This window comes from Megalopta genalis, unplaced genomic scaffold (assembly GCF_051020955.1).
Source record: "Megalopta genalis isolate 19385.01 unplaced genomic scaffold, iyMegGena1_principal scaffold0139, whole genome shotgun sequence".
NCBI lineage: Eukaryota > Metazoa > Arthropoda > Insecta > Hymenoptera > Halictidae > Megalopta > Megalopta genalis.
Genome location: NW_027476208.1, coordinates 365001 through 387500, shown reverse-complemented (window position 1 = coordinate 387500; position 22500 = coordinate 365001). Strand labels below are relative to the sequence as shown.

General features: G+C 33.5%; 1 non-coding gene across 1 annotated transcript in view; it reads right to left on the bottom strand.

Moving 5' to 3' along the window:
* Positions 1–7, bottom strand: part of LOC143262515 (small subunit ribosomal RNA) — a 1921-nt gene extending 1914 nt beyond the window's left edge. Inside the window, exon 1 of the ribosomal RNA XR_013036304.1 lies at positions 1–7. This exon is cut by the window's left edge and continues 1914 nt beyond it. This is a non-coding gene — a ribosomal RNA (small subunit ribosomal RNA).
* Positions 8–22500: the final 22493 nt, after the last annotated feature.

Below are 22500 nucleotides of genomic sequence, written 5' to 3'. Positions count from 1 at the left end.
CCAGGGAACTATACAATATGTATATATAAAATGGACAAAATTTAAATCCTTTTCCATCGTCGCCTGTTTCATATATATATGTCAGGTCGACACACCACTTTTCTCTTTCAAATATGTACAAGTTTTGCCACATTCCGCGCTTGTAACATATCTTCTTTAACGCTCAATTTCTTTCATTTTTCTACCATACAGATATTTTACCGTACGCCCAAAAACGTACGTATTATATTTTTGTTCTATCGTAAAATCACATTTTTCTACGTACGCCAGCTTCGTACGTTTCTATCTTTGCCTTCATAAAATCACAAGATAATTTTATCTTCAAGAGTCTCGCTATTAACATCTTGTAAGATAAATGTACGTCCCAGCTAAAACGTACAAATACTTCAAGTTAAGTAATAATATATCATCGCTATTGACAAATTTTTAAGATCCAAGACACAGTTCTCTCTATATGTTTTAATATTTTTTATGTACTCAAATATATTCAAAGGAAAAAGTACATGGGTGATGCCATAGTCGTGGAAGCGCGTACGCTCACGCTGATCTTCTGACCGCCGGAAGCACGAAACCTCTGATCTGGGCAAAATCGGCAAGCCGAGGAAGAACGGACAGGACACATGCTGGACTGGCGAGAAAGCGTGTTCTTCCGCTCGCGCTAGGCATTTCGATTTCTGACACCTCTTGATTTAAAAAATCAGTTTTTTGATAGTTTTCTCTCTCCACTGGGCTATTCATTTTAGCCACAGTTTTCAATTGGTACGATTTGCTTCCAAATCTTACAGATGCATTTTAAAAAATTTTTCCATCGCTCGGACAGAAGAGTCGATTGCTCAGTGAGTACGAGTATACATACAAAGTGCATACGGGTAACCAACCCCGTAGGGCTTGCCACATATGGGCCATTCGGTCAAAGACACCGACCCGTGGCCACGCTGTGTGGAGAAAAGTCCGTAACGTAAACGGCACGAAACAGTCAGGACTGAAGCCCCGAAGGAGCTCTGAGACAGCTTCTCGACCGAGATCGTAGAATTGGCCCAAAACCCGCTCTGCTCCGTCCGCCTCGCACGGACCGTGTATCTCTTATAGATACCGAACGGCCGGCAAGGACGCCGGCGCCGCCGGCCGAATAGCACGCGCGCTTACGAGTGTAAACCGCCGCGGCAACAGACCGCCCGGCCGTGCTGTTGTAACATAGCGCGTGAACGAACGAAAAAAAAATTTATAGTAAACATTAAAATAAATTACACCACCGTACACTAGACAAAAAATTACACATTTTTTCCCAATATGAAAATTTTCACAAACTTTTCAAAGTCCCATCGCATCGAGTAAACTTTTTTAATAACGCTTCCGCACGATTCTAAATGCTTAATCCATATGTGAAATCGTTCACTGATCACGAATATCGTATTTAAAAAAATTACAAAAATTTATTTTTCCAAATAATCAAAAAAAACCGAAAAATCACAAGAGTAAAGTACCATTATTTTAAACAATATGTCGTTCTAAATGCTTAATCCCTATGTAAAAAAGTTATCTAAGCAAGAATATGTAATTGAAAAAAATTAGAAAAATTTATTTTAGCCGTAAATCGAAAATAATGGGGACACCGGAGCTGTTCGAAGCGCCGAGACGCGCCGCGTACGGCCGAATATTTTCTAAGTCCCAACGTACCGATCAAGAGTAAAGTACCATTTTCCTACATTAGATTTCGTTCTAAATGCTTAATCCCTATGTAAAAACGTTAGTTAAGCAAGAATATCGTATTTTTAAAAAAATCTAATGATAGGATTTCCCAGAAAATTGAAAAAACCGTAAAATGTCAAGAGTAAAGTGCCATTTTCTGACATTAGATTTCGTTCTAAATGCTTAATCCCTATGTAGAAACGTTAGTTAAGCAAGAATATCGTATTTTTAAAAAAATCTAATGATAGGATTTTTCAGAAAATTGAAAAAACCGTAAAATGTCAAGAGTAAAGTGCCCTTATTTTAAACAATGTATCGTTCTAAATGCTTAATCCCTATGTAAAAAAGTTATTTTAGCAGGAATATGTTATTGAAAAAAATTAGAAAAATTTATTTTAGCCGTAAATCGAAAATAATGGGGACACCGGAGCTGTTCGAAGCGCCGAGCGCGCCGCGTACGCCCGAATATTTTCAAAGTCCCAACGTACCGATCAAGAGTAAAGTACCATTTTCCTACATTAGATTTCGTTCTAAATGCTTAATCCCTATGTAAAAACGTTAGTTAAGCAAGAATATCGTATTTTTAAAAAAATCTAATGATAGGATTTCCCAGAAAATTGAAAAAACCGAAAAATGTCAAGAGTAAAGTGCCATTTTCTGACATCAGATTTCGTTCTAAATGCTTAATCCCTATGTAGAAACGTTAGTTAAGCAAGAATATCGTATTTTTAAAAAAATCTAATGATAGGATTTTTCAGAAAATTGAAAAAACCGTAAAATGTCAAGAGTAAAGTGCCCTTATTTTAAACAATGTATCGTTCTAAATGCTTAATCCCTATGTAAAAAAGTTATTTTAGCAGGAATATGTTATTGAAAAAAATTAGAAAAATTTATTTTAGCCGTAAATCGAAAATAATGGGGACACCGGAGCTGTTCGAAGCGCCGAGCGCGCCGCGTACGCCCGAATATTTTCAAAGTCCCAACGTACCGATCAAGAGTAAAGTACCATTTTCCTACATTAGATTTCGTTCTAAATACTTAATCCCTATGTAAAAACGTTAGTTAAGCAAGAATATCGTATTTTTAAAAAAATCTAATGATAGGATTTTCCAGAAAATTGAAAAAACCGAAAAATGTCAAGAGTAAAGTGCCATTTTCTGACATTAGATTTCGTTCTAAATGCTTAATCCCTATGTAGAAACGTTAGTTAAGCAAGAATATCGTATTTTTAAAAAAATCTAATGATAGGATTTTTCAGAAAATTGAAAAAACCGTAAAATGTCAAGAGTAAAGTGCCCTTATTTTAAACAATGTATCGTTCTAAATGCTTAATCCCTATGTAAAAAAGTTATTTTAGCAGGAATATGTTATTGAATAAAATGAGAAAAATTTATTTTAGCCGTAAATCGAAAATAATGGATCGAGCGAATCGGTCGATTGCGCCGAGACGCGCCATGATGCAACAGACGAGCGATTGGAACGCCCGAATATTTTCAAAGTCCCAACGTACCGATCAAGAGTAAAGTACCATTTTCCTACATTAGATTTCGTTCTAAATGCTTAATCCCTATGTAAAAACGTTAGTTAAGCAAGAATATCGTATTTTTAAAAAAATCTAATGATAGGATTTCCCAGAAAATTGAAAAAACCGAAAAATGTCAAGAGTAAAGTGCCATTTTCTGACATTAGATTTCGTTCTAAATGCTTAATCCCTATGTAGAAACGTTAGTTAAGCAAGAATATCGTATTTTTAAAAAAATCTAATGATAGGATTTTTCAGAAAATTGAAAAAACCGTAAAATGTCAAGAGTAAAGTGCCCTTATTTTAAACAATGTATCGTTCTAAATGCTTAATCCCTATGTAAAAAAGTTATTTTAGCAGGAATATGTTATTGAATAAAATGAGAAAAATTTATTTTAGCCGTAAATCGAAAATAATGGATCGAGCGAATCGGTCGATTGCGCCGAGACGCGCTATGATGCAACAGACGAGCGATTGGAACGCCCGAATATTTTCAAAGTCCCAACGTACCGATCAAGAGTAAAGTACCATTTTCCTACATTAGATTTCGTTCTAAATACTTAATCCCTATGTAAAAACGTTAGTTAAGCAAGAATATCGTATTTTTAAAAAAATCTAATGATAGGATTTTCCAGAAAATTGAAAAAACCGAAAAATGTCAAGAGTAAAGTGCCATTTTCTGACATTAGATTTCGTTCTAAATGCTTAATCCCTATGTAGAAACGTTAGTTAAGCAAGAATATCGTATTTTTAAAAAAATCTAATGATAGGATTTTTCAGAAAATTGAAAAAACCGTAAAATGTCAAGAGTAAAGTGCCCTTATTTTAAACAATGTATCGTTCTAAATGCTTAATCCCTATGTAAAAAAGTTATTTTAGCAGGAATATGTTATTGAAAAAAATTAGAAAAATTTATTTTAGCCGTAAATCGAAAATAATGGGGACACCGGAGCTGTTCGAAGCGCCGAGCGCGCCGCGTACGCCCGAATATTTTCAAAGTCCCAACGTACCGATCAAGAGTAAAGTACCATTTTCCTACATTAGATTTCGTTCTAAATACTTAATCCCTATGTAAAAACGTTAGTTAAGCAAGAATATCGTATTTTTAAAAAAATCTAATGATAGGATTTTCCAGAAAATTGAAAAAACCGAAAAATGTCAAGAGTAAAGTGCCATTTTCTGACATTAGATTTCGTTCTAAATGCTTAATCCCTATGTAGAAACGTTAGTTAAGCAAGAATATCGTATTCTTAAAAAAATCTAATGATAGGATTTTTCAGAAAATTGAAAAAACCGTAAAATGTCAAGAGTAAAGTGCCCTTATTTTAAACAATGTATCGTTCTAAATGCTTAATCCCTATGTAAAAAAGTTATTTAAGCAAGAATATGTTATTGAATAAAATGAGAAAAATTTATTTTAGCCGTAAATCGAAAATAATGGATCGAGCGAATCGGTCGATTGCGCCGAGACGCGCCATGATGCAACAGACGAGCGATTGGAACGCCCGAATATTTTCAAAGTCCCAACGTACCGATCAAGAGTAAAGTACCATTTTCCTACATTAGATTTCGTTCTAAATGCTTAATCCCTATGTAAAAACGTTAGTTAAGCAAGAATATCGTATTTTTAAAAAAATCTAATGATAGGATTTCCCAGAAAATTGAAAAAACCGAAAAATGTCAAGAGTAAAGTGCCATTTTCTGACATTAGATTTCGTTCTAAATGCTTAATCCCTATGTAGAAACGTTAGTTAAGCAAGAATATCGTATTTTTAAAAAAATCTAATGATAGGATTTTTCAGAAAATTGAAAAAACCGTAAAATCACAAGAGTAAAGTACCATTATTTTAAACAATATGTCGTTCTAAATGCTTAATCCCTATGTAAAAAAGTTATCTAAGCAAGAATATGTAATTGAAAAAAATTAGAAAAATTTATTTTAGCCGTAAATCGAAAATAATGGGGACACCGGAGCTGTTCGAAGCGCCGAGACGCGCCGCGTACGGCCGAATATTTTCTAAGTCCCAACGTACCGATCAAGAGTAAAGTACCATTTTCCTACATTAGATTTCGTTCTAAATGCTTAATCCCTATGTAAAAACGTTAGTTAAGCAAGAATATCGTATTTTTAAAAAAATCTAATGATAGGATTTCCCAGAAAATTGAAAAAACCGTAAAATGTCAAGAGTAAAGTGCCATTTTCTGACATTAGATTTCGTTCTAAATGCTTAATCCCTATGTAGAAACGTTAGTTAAGCAAGAATATCGTATTTTTAAAAAAATCTAATGATAGGATTTTTCAGAAAATTGAAAAAACCGTAAAATGTCAAGAGTAAAGTGCCCTTATTTTAAACAATGTATCGTTCTAAATGCTTAATCCCTATGTAAAAAAGTTATTTTAGCAGGAATATGTTATTGAAAAAAATTAGAAAAATTTATTTTAGCCGTAAATCGAAAATAATGGGGACACCGGAGCTGTTCGAAGCGCCGAGCGCGCCGCGTACGCCCGAATATTTTCAAAGTCCCAACGTACCGATCAAGAGTAAAGTACCATTTTCCTACATTAGATTTCGTTCTAAATGCTTAATCCCTATGTAAAAACGTTAGTTAAGCAAGAATATCGTATTTTTAAAAAAATCTAATGATAGGATTTCCCAGAAAATTGAAAAAACCGAAAAATGTCAAGAGTAAAGTGCCATTTTCTGACATCAGATTTCGTTCTAAATGCTTAATCCCTATGTAGAAACGTTAGTTAAGCAAGAATATCGTATTTTTAAAAAAATCTAATGATAGGATTTTTCAGAAAATTGAAAAAACCGTAAAATGTCAAGAGTAAAGTGCCCTTATTTTAAACAATGTATCGTTCTAAATGCTTAATCCCTATGTAAAAAAGTTATTTTAGCAGGAATATGTTATTGAAAAAAATTAGAAAAATTTATTTTAGCCGTAAATCGAAAATAATGGGGACACCGGAGCTGTTCGAAGCGCCGAGCGCGCCGCGTACGCCCGAATATTTTCAAAGTCCCAACGTACCGATCAAGAGTAAAGTACCATTTTCCTACATTAGATTTCGTTCTAAATACTTAATCCCTATGTAAAAACGTTAGTTAAGCAAGAATATCGTATTTTTAAAAAAATCTAATGATAGGATTTTCCAGAAAATTGAAAAAACCGAAAAATGTCAAGAGTAAAGTGCCATTTTCTGACATTAGATTTCGTTCTAAATGCTTAATCCCTATGTAGAAACGTTAGTTAAGCAAGAATATCGTATTTTTAAAAAAATCTAATGATAGGATTTTTCAGAAAATTGAAAAAACCGTAAAATGTCAAGAGTAAAGTGCCCTTATTTTAAACAATGTATCGTTCTAAATGCTTAATCCCTATGTAAAAAAGTTATTTTAGCAGGAATATGTTATTGAATAAAATGAGAAAAATTTATTTTAGCCGTAAATCGAAAATAATGGATCGAGCGAATCGGTCGATTGCGCCGAGACGCGCCATGATGCAACAGACGAGCGATTGGAACGCCCGAATATTTTCAAAGTCCCAACGTACCGATCAAGAGTAAAGTACCATTTTCCTACATTAGATTTCGTTCTAAATGCTTAATCCCTATGTAAAAACGTTAGTTAAGCAAGAATATCGTATTTTTAAAAAAATCTAATGATAGGATTTCCCAGAAAATTGAAAAAACCGAAAAATGTCAAGAGTAAAGTGCCATTTTCTGACATTAGATTTCGTTCTAAATGCTTAATCCCTATGTAGAAACGTTAGTTAAGCAAGAATATCGTATTTTTAAAAAAATCTAATGATAGGATTTTTCAGAAAATTGAAAAAACCGTAAAATGTCAAGAGTAAAGTGCCCTTATTTTAAACAATGTATCGTTCTAAATGCTTAATCCCTATGTAAAAAAGTTATTTTAGCAGGAATATGTTATTGAATAAAATGAGAAAAATTTATTTTAGCCGTAAATCGAAAATAATGGATCGAGCGAATCGGTCGATTGCGCCGAGACGCGCCATGATGCAACAGACGAGCGATTGGAACGCCCGAATATTTTCAAAGTCCCAACGTACCGATCAAGAGTAAAGTACCATTTTCCTACATTAGATTTCGTTCTAAATGCTTAATCCCTATGTAAAAACGTTAGTTAAGCAAGAATATCGTATTTTTAAAAAAATCTAATGATAGGATTTCCCAGAAAATTGAAAAAACCGTAAAATGTCAAGAGTAAAGTGCCATTTTCTGACATTAGATTTCGTTCTAAATGCTTAATCCCTATGTAGAAACGTTAGTTAAGCAAGAATATCGTATTTTTAAAAAAATCTAATGATAGGATTTTTCAGAAAATTGAAAAAACCGTAAAATGTCAAGAGTAAAGTGCCCTTATTTTAAACAATGTATCGTTCTAAATGCTTAATCCCTATGTAAAAAAGTTATTTTAGCAGGAATATGTTATTGAAAAAAATTAGAAAAATTTATTTTAGCCGTAAATCGAAAATAATGGGGACACCGGAGCTGTTCGAAGCGCCGAGCGCGCCGCGTACGCCCGAATATTTTCAAAGTCCCAACGTACCGATCAAGAGTAAAGTACCATTTTCCTACATTAGATTTCGTTCTAAATGCTTAATCCCTATGTAAAAACGTTAGTTAAGCAAGAATATCGTATTTTTAAAAAAATCTAATGATAGGATTTCCCAGAAAATTGAAAAAACCGAAAAATGTCAAGAGTAAAGTGCCATTTTCTGACATCAGATTTCGTTCTAAATGCTTAATCCCTATGTAGAAACGTTAGTTAAGCAAGAATATCGTATTTTTAAAAAAATCTAATGATAGGATTTTTCAGAAAATTGAAAAAACCGTAAAATGTCAAGAGTAAAGTGCCCTTATTTTAAACAATGTATCGTTCTAAATGCTTAATCCCTATGTAAAAAAGTTATTTTAGCAGGAATATGTTATTGAAAAAAATTAGAAAAATTTATTTTAGCCGTAAATCGAAAATAATGGGGACACCGGAGCTGTTCGAAGCGCCGAGCGCGCCGCGTACGCCCGAATATTTTCAAAGTCCCAACGTACCGATCAAGAGTAAAGTACCATTTTCCTACATTAGATTTCGTTCTAAATACTTAATCCCTATGTAAAAACGTTAGTTAAGCAAGAATATCGTATTTTTAAAAAAATCTAATGATAGGATTTTCCAGAAAATTGAAAAAACCGAAAAATGTCAAGAGTAAAGTGCCATTTTCTGACATTAGATTTCGTTCTAAATGCTTAATCCCTATGTAGAAACGTTAGTTAAGCAAGAATATCGTATTTTTAAAAAAATCTAATGATAGGATTTTTCAGAAAATTGAAAAAACCGTAAAATGTCAAGAGTAAAGTGCCCTTATTTTAAACAATGTATCGTTCTAAATGCTTAATCCCTATGTAAAAAAGTTATTTTAGCAGGAATATGTTATTGAATAAAATGAGAAAAATTTATTTTAGCCGTAAATCGAAAATAATGGATCGAGCGAATCGGTCGATTGCGCCGAGACGCGCCATGATGCAACAGACGAGCGATTGGAACGCCCGAATATTTTCAAAGTCCCAACGTACCGATCAAGAGTAAAGTACCATTTTCCTACATTAGATTTCGTTCTAAATGCTTAATCCCTATGTAAAAACGTTAGTTAAGCAAGAATATCGTATTTTTAAAAAAATCTAATGATAGGATTTCCCAGAAAATTGAAAAAACCGAAAAATGTCAAGAGTAAAGTGCCATTTTCTGACATTAGATTTCGTTCTAAATGCTTAATCCCTATGTAGAAACGTTAGTTAAGCAAGAATATCGTATTTTTAAAAAAATCTAATGATAGGATTTTTCAGAAAATTGAAAAAACCGTAAAATGTCAAGAGTAAAGTGCCCTTATTTTAAACAATGTATCGTTCTAAATGCTTAATCCCTATGTAAAAAAGTTATTTTAGCAGGAATATGTTATTGAATAAAATGAGAAAAATTTATTTTAGCCGTAAATCGAAAATAATGGATCGAGCGAATCGGTCGATTGCGCCGAGACGCGCCATGATGCAACAGACGAGCGATTGGAACGCCCGAATATTTTCAAAGTCCCAACGTACCGATCAAGAGTAAAGTACCATTTTCCTACATTAGATTTCGTTCTAAATGCTTAATCCCTATGTAAAAACGTTAGTTAAGCAAGAATATCGTATTTTTAAAAAAATCTAATGATAGGATTTCCCAGAAAATTGAAAAAACCGAAAAATGTCAAGAGTAAAGTGCCATTTTCTGACATTAGATTTCGTTCTAAATGCTTAATCCCTATGTAGAAACGTTAGTTAAGCAAGAATATCGTATTTTTAAAAAAATCTAATGATAGGATTTTTCAGAAAATTGAAAAAACCGTAAAATGTCAAGAGTAAAGTGCCCTTATTTTAAACAATGTATCGTTCTAAATGCTTAATCCCTATGTAAAAAAGTTATTTTAGCAGGAATATGTTATTGAAAAAAATTAGAAAAATTTATTTTAGCCGTAAATCGAAAATAATGGGGACACCGGAGCTGTTCGAAGCGCCGAGCGCGCCGTGTACGCCCGAATATTTTCAAAGTCCCAACGTACCGATCAAGAGTAAAGTACCATTTTCCTACATTAGATTTCGTTCTAAATACTTAATCCCTATGTAAAAACGTTAGTTAAGCAAGAATATCGTATTTTTAAAAAAATCTAATGATAGGATTTCCCAGAAAATTGAAAAAACCGAAAAATGTCAAGAGTAAAGTGCCATTTTCTGACATTAGATTTCGTTCTAAATGCTTAATCCCTATGTAGAAACGTTAGTTAAGCAAGAATATCGTATTCTTAAAAAAATCTAATGATAGGATTTTTCAGAAAATTGAAAAAACCGTAAAATGTCAAGAGTAAAGTGCCCTTATTTTAAACAATGTATCGTTCTAAATGCTTAATCCCTATGTAAAAAAGTTATTTAAGCAGGAATATGTTATTGAATAAAATGAGAAAAATTTATTTTAGCCGTAAATCGAAAATAATGGATCGAGCGAATCGGTCGATTGCGCCGAGACGCGCTATGATGCAACAGACGAGCGATTGGAACGCCCGAATATTTTCAAAGTCCCAACGTACCGATCAAGAGTAAAGTACCATTTTCCTACATTAGATTTCGTTCTAAATGCTTAATCCCTATGTAAAAACGTTAGTTAAGCAAGAATATCGTATTTTTAAAAAAATCTAATGATAGGATTTCCCAGAAAATTGAAAAAACCGTAAAATGTCAAGACTAAAGTGCCATTTTCTGACATTAGATTTCGTTCTAAATGCTTAATCCCTATGTAGAAACGTTAGTTAAGCAAGAATATCGTATTTTTAAAAAAATCTAATGATAGGATTTTTCAGAAACTTGAAAAAACCGAAAAATGTCAAGAGTAAAGTGCCATTTTCTGACAATAGATTTCGTTCTAAATGCTTAATCCCTATGTAGAAACGTTAGTTAAGCAAGAATATCGTATTCTTAAAAAAATCTAATGATAGGATTTTTCAGAAAATTGAAAAAACCGTAAAATGTCAAGAGTAAAGTGCCCTTATTTTAAACAATGTATCGTTCTAAATGCTTAATCCCTATGTAAAAAAGTTATTTTAGCAGGAATATGTTATTGAAAAAAATTAGAAAAATTTATTTTAGCCGTAAATCGAAAATAATGGGGACACCGGAGCTGTTCGAAGCGCCGAGCGCGCCGCGTACGCCCGAATATTTTCAAAGTCCCAACGTACCGATCAAGAGTAAAGTACCATTTTCCTACATTAGATTTCGTTCTAAATACTTAATCCCTATGTAAAAACGTTAGTTAAGCAAGAATATTGTATTTTTAAAAAAATCTAATGATAGGATTTTCCAGAAAATTGAAAAAACCGAAAAATGTCAAGAGTAAAGTGCCATTTTCTGACATTAGATTTCGTTCTAAATGCTTAATCCCTATGTAGAAACGTTAGTTAAGCAAGAATATCGTATTCTTAAAAAAATCTAATGATAGGATTTTTCAGAAAATTGAAAAAACCGTAAAATGTCAAGAGTAAAGTGCCCTTATTTTAAACAATGTATCGTTCTAAATGCTTAATCCCTATGTAAAAAAGTTATTTTAGCAGGAATATGTTATTGAAAAAAATTAGAAAAATTTATTTTAGCCGTAAATCGAAAATAATGGGGACACCGGAGCTGTTCGAAGCGCCGAGCGCGCCGCGTACGCCCGAATATTTTCAAAGTCCCAACGTACCGATCAAGAGTAAAGTACCATTTTCCTACATTAGATTTCGTTCTAAATGCTTAATCCCTATGTAAAAACGTTAGTTAAGCAAGAATATCGTATTTTTAAAAAAATCTAATGATAGGATTTCCCAGAAAATTGAAAAAACCGAAAAATGTCAAGAGTAAAGTGCCATTTTCTGACATCAGATTTCGTTCTAAATGCTTAATCCCTATGTAGAAACGTTAGTTAAGCAAGAATATCGTATTTTTAAAAAAATCTAATGATAGGATTTTTCAGAAAATTGAAAAAACCGTAAAATGTCAAGAGTAAAGTGCCCTTATTTTAAACAATGTATCGTTCTAAATGCTTAATCCCTATGTAAAAAAGTTATTTTAGCAGGAATATGTTATTGAAAAAAATTAGAAAAATTTATTTTAGCCGTAAATCGAAAATAATGGGGACACCGGAGCTGTTCGAAGCGCCGAGCGCGCCGCGTACGCCCGAATATTTTCAAAGTCCCAACGTACCGATCAAGAGTAAAGTACCATTTTCCTACATTAGATTTCGTTCTAAATACTTAATCCCTATGTAAAAACGTTAGTTAAGCAAGAATATCGTATTTTTAAAAAAATCTAATGATAGGATTTTCCAGAAAATTGAAAAAACCGAAAAATGTCAAGAGTAAAGTGCCATTTTCTGACATTAGATTTCGTTCTAAATGCTTAATCCCTATGTAGAAACGTTAGTTAAGCAAGAATATCGTATTTTTAAAAAAATCTAATGATAGGATTTTTCAGAAAATTGAAAAAACCGTAAAATGTCAAGAGTAAAGTGCCCTTATTTTAAACAATGTATCGTTCTAAATGCTTAATCCCTATGTAAAAAAGTTATTTTAGCAGGAATATGTTATTGAATAAAATGAGAAAAATTTATTTTAGCCGTAAATCGAAAATAATGGATCGAGCGAATCGGTCGATTGCGCCGAGACGCGCCATGATGCAACAGACGAGCGATTGGAACGCCCGAATATTTTCAAAGTCCCAACGTACCGATCAAGAGTAAAGTACCATTTTCCTACATTAGATTTCGTTCTAAATGCTTAATCCCTATGTAAAAACGTTAGTTAAGCAAGAATATCGTATTTTTAAAAAAATCTAATGATAGGATTTCCCAGAAAATTGAAAAAACCGAAAAATGTCAAGAGTAAAGTGCCATTTTCTGACATTAGATTTCGTTCTAAATGCTTAATCCCTATGTAGAAACGTTAGTTAAGCAAGAATATCGTATTTTTAAAAAAATCTAATGATAGGATTTTTCAGAAAATTGAAAAAACCGTAAAATGTCAAGAGTAAAGTGCCCTTATTTTAAACAATGTATCGTTCTAAATGCTTAATCCCTATGTAAAAAAGTTATTTTAGCAGGAATATGTTATTGAATAAAATGAGAAAAATTTATTTTAGCCGTAAATCGAAAATAATGGATCGAGCGAATCGGTCGATTGCGCCGAGACGCGCCATGATGCAACAGACGAGCGATTGGAACGCCCGAATATTTTCAAAGTCCCAACGTACCGATCAAGAGTAAAGTACCATTTTCCTACATTAGATTTCGTTCTAAATGCTTAATCCCTATGTAAAAACGTTAGTTAAGCAAGAATATCGTATTTTTAAAAAAATCTAATGATAGGATTTCCCAGAAAATTGAAAAAACCGTAAAATGTCAAGAGTAAAGTGCCATTTTCTGACATTAGATTTCGTTCTAAATGCTTAATCCCTATGTAGAAACGTTAGTTAAGCAAGAATATCGTATTTTTAAAAAAATCTAATGATAGGATTTTTCAGAAAATTGAAAAAACCGTAAAATGTCAAGAGTAAAGTGCCCTTATTTTAAACAATGTATCGTTCTAAATGCTTAATCCCTATGTAAAAAAGTTATTTTAGCAGGAATATGTTATTGAAAAAAATTAGAAAAATTTATTTTAGCCGTAAATCGAAAATAATGGGGACACCGGAGCTGTTCGAAGCGCCGAGCGCGCCGCGTACGCCCGAATATTTTCAAAGTCCCAACGTACCGATCAAGAGTAAAGTACCATTTTCCTACATTAGATTTCGTTCTAAATGCTTAATCCCTATGTAAAAACGTTAGTTAAGCAAGAATATCGTATTTTTAAAAAAATCTAATGATAGGATTTCCCAGAAAATTGAAAAAACCGAAAAATGTCAAGAGTAAAGTGCCATTTTCTGACATCAGATTTCGTTCTAAATGCTTAATCCCTATGTAGAAACGTTAGTTAAGCAAGAATATCGTATTTTTAAAAAAATCTAATGATAGGATTTTTCAGAAAATTGAAAAAACCGTAAAATGTCAAGAGTAAAGTGCCCTTATTTTAAACAATGTATCGTTCTAAATGCTTAATCCCTATGTAAAAAAGTTATTTTAGCAGGAATATGTTATTGAAAAAAATTAGAAAAATTTATTTTAGCCGTAAATCGAAAATAATGGGGACACCGGAGCTGTTCGAAGCGCCGAGCGCGCCGCGTACGCCCGAATATTTTCAAAGTCCCAACGTACCGATCAAGAGTAAAGTACCATTTTCCTACATTAGATTTCGTTCTAAATACTTAATCCCTATGTAAAAACGTTAGTTAAGCAAGAATATCGTATTTTTAAAAAAATCTAATGATAGGATTTTCCAGAAAATTGAAAAAACCGAAAAATGTCAAGAGTAAAGTGCCATTTTCTGACATTAGATTTCGTTCTAAATGCTTAATCCCTATGTAGAAACGTTAGTTAAGCAAGAATATCGTATTTTTAAAAAAATCTAATGATAGGATTTTTCAGAAAATTGAAAAAACCGTAAAATGTCAAGAGTAAAGTGCCCTTATTTTAAACAATGTATCGTTCTAAATGCTTAATCCCTATGTAAAAAAGTTATTTTAGCAGGAATATGTTATTGAATAAAATGAGAAAAATTTATTTTAGCCGTAAATCGAAAATAATGGATCGAGCGAATCGGTCGATTGCGCCGAGACGCGCCATGATGCAACAGACGAGCGATTGGAACGCCCGAATATTTTCAAAGTCCCAACGTACCGATCAAGAGTAAAGTACCATTTTCCTACATTAGATTTCGTTCTAAATGCTTAATCCCTATGTAAAAACGTTAGTTAAGCAAGAATATCGTATTTTTAAAAAAATCTAATGATAGGATTTCCCAGAAAATTGAAAAAACCGAAAAATGTCAAGAGTAAAGTGCCATTTTCTGACATTAGATTTCGTTCTAAATGCTTAATCCCTATGTAGAAACGTTAGTTAAGCAAGAATATCGTATTTTTAAAAAAATCTAATGATAGGATTTTTCAGAAAATTGAAAAAACCGTAAAATGTCAAGAGTAAAGTGCCCTTATTTTAAACAATGTATCGTTCTAAATGCTTAATCCCTATGTAAAAAAGTTATTTTAGCAGGAATATGTTATTGAATAAAATGAGAAAAATTTATTTTAGCCGTAAATCGAAAATAATGGATCGAGCGAATCGGTCGATTGCGCCGAGACGCGCCATGATGCAACAGACGAGCGATTGGAACGCCCGAATATTTTCAAAGTCCCAACGTACCGATCAAGAGTAAAGTACCATTTTCCTACATTAGATTTCGTTCTAAATGCTTAATCCCTATGTAAAAACGTTAGTTAAGCAAGAATATCGTATTTTTAAAAAAATCTAATGATAGGATTTCCCAGAAAATTGAAAAAACCGAAAAATGTCAAGAGTAAAGTGCCATTTTCTGACATTAGATTTCGTTCTAAATGCTTAATCCCTATGTAGAAACGTTAGTTAAGCAAGAATATCGTATTTTTAAAAAAATCTAATGATAGGATTTTTCAGAAAATTGAAAAAACCGTAAAATGTCAAGAGTAAAGTGCCCTTATTTTAAACAATGTATCGTTCTAAATGCTTAATCCCTATGTAAAAAAGTTATTTTAGCAGGAATATGTTATTGAAAAAAATTAGAAAAATTTATTTTAGCCGTAAATCGAAAATAATGGGGACACCGGAGCTGTTCGAAGCGCCGAGCGCGCCGTGTACGCCCGAATATTTTCAAAGTCCCAACGTACCGATCAAGAGTAAAGTACCATTTTCCTACATTAGATTTCGTTCTAAATGCTTAATCCCTATGTAAAAACGTTAGTTAAGCAAGAATATCGTATTTTTAAAAAAATCTAATGATAGGATTTCCCAGAAAATTGAAAAAACCGAAAAATGTCAAGAGTAAAGTGCCATTTTCTGACATTAGATTTCGTTCTAAATGCTTAATCCCTATGTAGAAACGTTAGTTAAGCAAGAATATCGTATTTTTAAAAAAATCTAATGATAGGATTTTTCAGAAAATTGAAAAAACCGTAAAATGTCAAGAGTAAAGTGCCCTTATTTTAAACAATGTATCGTTCTAAATGCTTAATCCCTATGTAAAAAAGTTATTTTAGCAGGAATATGTTATTGAATAAAATGAGAAAAATTTATTTTAGCCGTAAATCGAAAATAATGGATCGAGCGAATCGGTCGATTGCGCCGAGACGCGCTATGATGCAACAGACGAGCGATTGGAACGCCCGAATATTTTCAAAGTCCCAACGTACCGATCAAGAGTAAAGTACCATTTTCCTACATTAGATTTCGTTCTAAATACTTAATCCCTATGTAAAAACGTTAGTTAAGCAAGAATATCGTATTTTTAAAAAAATCTAATGATAGGATTTCCCAGAAAATTGAAAAAACCGAAAAATGTCAAGAGTAAAGTGCCATTTTCTGACATTAGATTTCGTTCTAAATGCTTAATCCCTATGTAGAAACGTTAGTTAAGCAAGAATATCGTATTTTTAAAAAAATCTAATGATAGGATTTTTCAGAAAATTGAAAAAACCGTAAAATGTCAAGAGTAAAGTGCCCTTATTTTAAACAATGTATCGTTCTAAATGCTTAATCCCTATGTAAAAAAGTTATTTTAGCAGGAATATGTTATTGAATAAAATGAGAAAAATTTATTTTAGCCGTAAATCGAAAATAATGGATCGAGCGAATCGGTCGATTGCGCCGAGACGCGCCATGATGCAACAGACGAGCGATTGGAACGCCCGAATATTTTCAAAGTCCCAACGTACCGATCAAGAGTAAAGTACCATTTTCCTACATTAGATTTCGTTCTAAATACTTAATCCCTATGTAAAAACGTTAGTTAAGCAAGAATATCGTATTTTTAAAAAAATCTAATGATAGGATTTCCCAGAAAATTGAAAAAACCGAAAAATGTCAAGAGTAAAGTGCCATTTTCTGACATTAGATTTCGTTCTAAATGCTTAATCCCTATGTAGAAACGTTAGTTAAGCAAGAATATCGTATTTTTAAAAAAATCTAATGATAGGATTTCCCAGAAAATTGAAAAAACCGAAAAATGTCAAGAGTAAAGTGCCATTTTCTGACATTAGATTTCGTTCTAAATGCTTAATCCCTATGTAGAAACGTTAGTTAAGCAAGAATATCGTATTCTTAAAAAAATCTAATGATAGGATTTTTCAGAAAATTGAAAAAACCGTAAAATGTCAAGAGTAAAGTGCCCTTATTTTAAACAATGTATCGTTCTAAATGCTTAATCCCTATGTAAAAAAGTTATTTAAGCAAGAATATGTTATTGAATAAAATTAGAAAAATTTATTTTAGCCGTAAATCGAAAAAGAGACTGTTCGTTTCTCTGTCTCTCTCGCGCGATCGAACTATCGATGTTTCCCGACAAACTATTGGGAGTTTAATTAAACTTTATACATGAAATTACTCGTTTTGATCCCCGCTACACAGCCGTATACTTTTTATAATTTTGTGGAATCGGGAACCTTGAAATATTTAACATAACGCGAATCGACTATCTCTGTCTCTTTCTAGATCGGAATAATCGATGTTTCCCGGCAAACTATTGCGAGATTAATTAAACTTTATACATGAAATTACTCGTTTTGATCCCCGCTACACAGCCGTATACTTTTTATAATTTTGTGGAATCGGGAACCATGAAATATTTAACATAACGCGGATCGTCTGTCTCTGTCTCTTTCTAGATCGGAAGAATCGATGTTTCCCGGCAAACTATTGGGAGTTTAATTAAACTTTATACATGAAATTACTCGTTTTGATCCCCGCTACACAGCCGTATACTTTTTATAATTTTGTGGAATCGGGAACCTTGAAATATTTAACATAACGCGGATCGTCTGTCTCTGTCTCTTTCTAGATCGGAATAATCGATGTTTCCCGGCAAACTATTGGGAGATTAATTAAACTTTATACATGAAATTACTCGTTTTGATCCCCGCTACACAGCCGTATACTTTTTATAATTTTGTGGAATCGGGAACCTTGAAATATTTAACATAACGCGAATCGACTATCTCTGTCTCTTTCTAGATCGGAATAATCGATGTTTCCCGGCAAACTATTGCGAGATTAATTAAACTTTATACATGAAATTACTCGTTTTGATCCCCGCTACACAGCCGTATACTTTTTATAATTTTGTGGAATCGGGAACCTTGAAATATTTAACATAACGCGGATCGTCTGTCTCTGTCTCTTTCTAGATCGGAAGAATCGATGTTTCCCGGCAAACTATTGGGAGTTTAATTAAACTTTATACATGAAATTACTCGTTTTGATCCCCGCTACACAGCCGTATACTTTTTATAATTTTGTGGAATCGGGAACCATGAAATATTTAACATAACGCGGATCGTCTGTCTCTGTCTCTTTCTAGATCGGAAGAATCGATGTTTCCCGGCAAACTATTGGGAGTTTAATTAAACTTTATACATGAAATTACTCGTTTTGATCCCCGCTACACAGCCGTATACTTTTTATAATTTTGTGGAATCGGGAACCTTGAAATATTTAACATAACGCGGATCGTCTGTCTCTGTCTCTTTCTAGATCGGAAGAATCGATGTTTCCCGGCAAGCTATTGGGAGTTTAATTAAACTTTATACATGAAATTACTCGTTTTGATCCCCGCTACACAGCCGTATACTTTTTATAATTTTGTGGAATCGGGAACCTTGAAATATTTAACATAACGCGGATCGTCTGTCTCTGTCTCTTTCTAGATCGGAAGAATCGATGTTTCCCGGCAAACTATTGGGAGTTTAATTAAACTTTATACATGAAATTACTCGTTTTGATCCCCGCTACACAGCCGTATACTTTTTATAATTTTGTGGAATCGGGAACCTTGAAATATTTAACATAACGCGGATCGTCTGTCTCTGTCTCTTTCTAGATCGGAAGAATCGATGTTTCCCGGCAAACTATTGGGAGTTTAATTAAACTTTATACATGAAATTACTCGTTTTGATCCCCGCTACACAGCCGTATACTTTTTATAATTTTGTGGAATCGGGAACCTTGAAATATTTAACATAACGCGGATCGTCTGTCTCTGTCTCTTTCTAGATCGGAAGAATCGATGTTTCCCGGCAAACTATTGGGAGTTTAATTAAACTTTATACATGAAATTACTCGTTTTGATCCCCGCTACACAGCCGTATACTTTTTATAATTTTGTGGAATCGGGAACCATGAAATATTTAACATAACGCGGATCGTCTGTCTCTGTCTCTTTCTAAATCGGAAGAATCGATGTTTCCCGGCAAACTATTGGGAGTTTAATTAAACTTTATACATGAAATTACTCGTTTTGATCCCCGCTACACAGCCGTATACTTTTTATAATTTTGTGGAATCGGGAACCTTGAAATATTTAACATAACGCGGATCGTCTGTCTCTGTCTCTTTCTAGATCGGAAGAATCGATGTTTCCCGGCAAACTATTGGGAGATTAATTAAACTTTATACATGAAATTACTCGTTTTGATCCCCGCTACACAGCCGTATACTTTTTATAATTTTGTGGAATCGGGAACCTTGAAATATTTAACATAACGCGGATCGTCTGTCTCTGTCTCTTTCTAGATCGGAAGAATCGATGTTTCCCGGCAAACTATTGGGAGTTTAATTAAACTTTATACATGAAATTACTCGTTTTGATCCCCGCTACACAGCCGTATACTTTTTATAATTTTGTGGAATCGGGAACCTTGAAATATTTAACATAACGCGGATCGTCTGTCTCTGTCTCTTTCTAGATCGGAATAATCGATGTTTCCCGGCAAACTATTGGGAGATTAATTAAACTTTATACATGAAATTACTCGTTTTGATCCCCGCTACACAGCCGTATACTTTTTATAATTTTGTGGAATCGGGAACCTTGAAATATTTAACATAACGCGGATCGTCTGTCTCTGTCTCTTTCTAGATCGGAAGAATCGATGTTTCCCGGCAAACTATTGGGAGTTTAATTAAACTTTATACATGAAATTACTCGTTTTGATCCCCGCTACACAGCCGTATACTTTTTATAATTTTGTGGAATCGGGAACCTTGAAATATTTAACATAACGCGAATCGACTATCTCTGTCTCTTTCTAGATCGGAATAATCGATGTTTCCCGGCAAACTATTGCGAGATTAATTAAACTTTATACATGAAATTACTCGTTTTGATCCCCGCTACACAGCCGTATACTTTTTATAATTTTGTGGAATCGGGAACCATGAAATATTTAACATAACGCGGATCGTCTGTCTCTGTCTCTTTCTAGATCGGAAGAATCGATGTTTCCCGGCAAACTATTGGGAGTTTAATTAAACTTTATACATGAAATTACTCGTTTTGATCCCCGCTACACAGCCGTATACTTTTTATAATTTTGTGGAATCGGGAACCTTGAAATATTTAACATAACGCGGATCGTCTGTCTCTGTCTCTTTCTAGATCGGAATAATCGATGTTTCCCGGCAAACTATTGGGAGATTAATTAAACTTTATACATGAAATTACTCGTTTTGATCCCCGCTACACAGCCGTATACTTTTTATAATTTTGTGGAATCGGGAACCTTGAAATATTTAACATAACGCGAATCGACTATCTCTGTCTCTTTCTAGATCGGAATAATCGATGTTTCCCGGCAAACTATTGCGAGATTAATTAAACTTTATACATGAAATTACTCGTTTTGATCCCCGCTACACAGCCGTATACTTTTTATAATTTTGTGGAATCGGGAACCTTGAAATATTTAACATAACGCGGATCGTCTGTCTCTGTCTCTTTCTAGATCGGAAGAATCGATGTTTCCCGGCAAACTATTGGGAGTTTAATTAAACTTTATACATGAAATTACTCGTTTTGATCCCCGCTACACAGCCGTATACTTTTTATAATTTTGTGGAATCGGGAACCTTGAAATATTTAACATAACGCGGATCGTCTGTCTCTGTCTCTTTCTAGATCGGAAGAATCGATGTTTCCCGGCAAACTATTGGGAGTTTAATTAAACTTTATACATGAAATTACTCGTTTTGATCCCCGCTACACAGCCGTATACTTTTTATAATTTTGTGGAATCGGGAACCATGAAATATTTAACATAACGCGGATCGTCTGTCTCTGTCTCTTTCTAAATCGGAAGAATCGATGTTTCCCGGCAAACTATTGGGAGTTTAATTAAACTTTATACATGAAATTACTCGTTTTGATCCCCGCTACACAGCCGTATACTTTTTATAATTTTGTGGAATCGGGAACCTTGAAATATTTAACATAACGCGGATCGTCTGTCTCTGTCTCTTTCTAGATCGGAAGAATCGATGTTTCCCGGCAAACTATTGGGAGATTAATTAAACTTTATACATGAAATTACTCGTTTTGATCCCCGCTACACAGCCGTATACTTTTTATAATTTTGTGGAATCGGGAACCTTGAAATATTTAACATAACGCGGATCGTCTGTCTCTGTCTCTTTCTAGATCGGAAGAATCGATGTTTCCCGGCAAACTATTGGGAGTTTAATTAAACTTTATACATGAAATTACTCGTTTTGATCCCCGCTACACAGCCGTATACTTTTTATAATTTTGTGGAATCGGGAACCTTGAAATATTTAACATAACGCGGATCGTCTGTCTCTGTCTCTTTCTAGATCGGAATAATCGATGTTTCCCGGCAAACTATTGGGAGATTAATTAAACTTTATACATGAAATTACTCGTTTTGATCCCCGCTACACAGCCGTATACTTTTTATAATTTTGTGGAATCGGGAACCTTGAAATATTTAACATAACGCGGATCGTCTGTCTCTGTCTCTTTCTAGATCGGAAGAATCGATGTTTCCCGGCAAACTATTGGGAGTTTAATTAAACTTTATACATGAAATTACTCGTTTTGATCCCCGCTACACAGCCGTATACTTTTTATAATTTTGTGGAATCGGGAACCTTGAAATATTTAACATAACGCGAATCGACTATCTCTGTCTCTTTCTAGATCGGAATAATCGATGTTTCCCGGCAAACTATTGCGAGATTAATTAAACTTTATACATGAAATTACTCGTTTTGATCCCCGCTACACAGCCGTATACTTTTTATAATTTTGTGGAATCGGGAACCATGAAATATTTAACATAACGCGGATCGTCTGTCTCTGTCTCTTTCTAGATCGGAAGAATCGATGTTTCCCGGCAAACTATTGGGAGTTTAATTAAACTTTATACATGAAATTACTCGTTTTGATCCCCGCTACACAGCCGTATACTTTTTATAATTTTGTGGAATCGGGAACCTTGAAATATTTAACATAACGCGGATCGTCTGTCTCTGTCTCTTTCTAGATCGGAATAATCGATGTTTCCCGGCAAACTATTGGGAGATTAATTAAACTTTATACATGAAATTACTCGTTTTGATCCCCGCTACACAGCCGTATACTTTTTATAATTTTGTGGAATCGGGAACCTTGAAATATTTAACATAACGCGAATCGACTATCTCTGTCTCTTTCTAGATCGGAATAATCGATGTTTCCCGGCAAACTATTGCGAGATTAATTAAACTTTATACATGAAATTACTCGTTTTGATC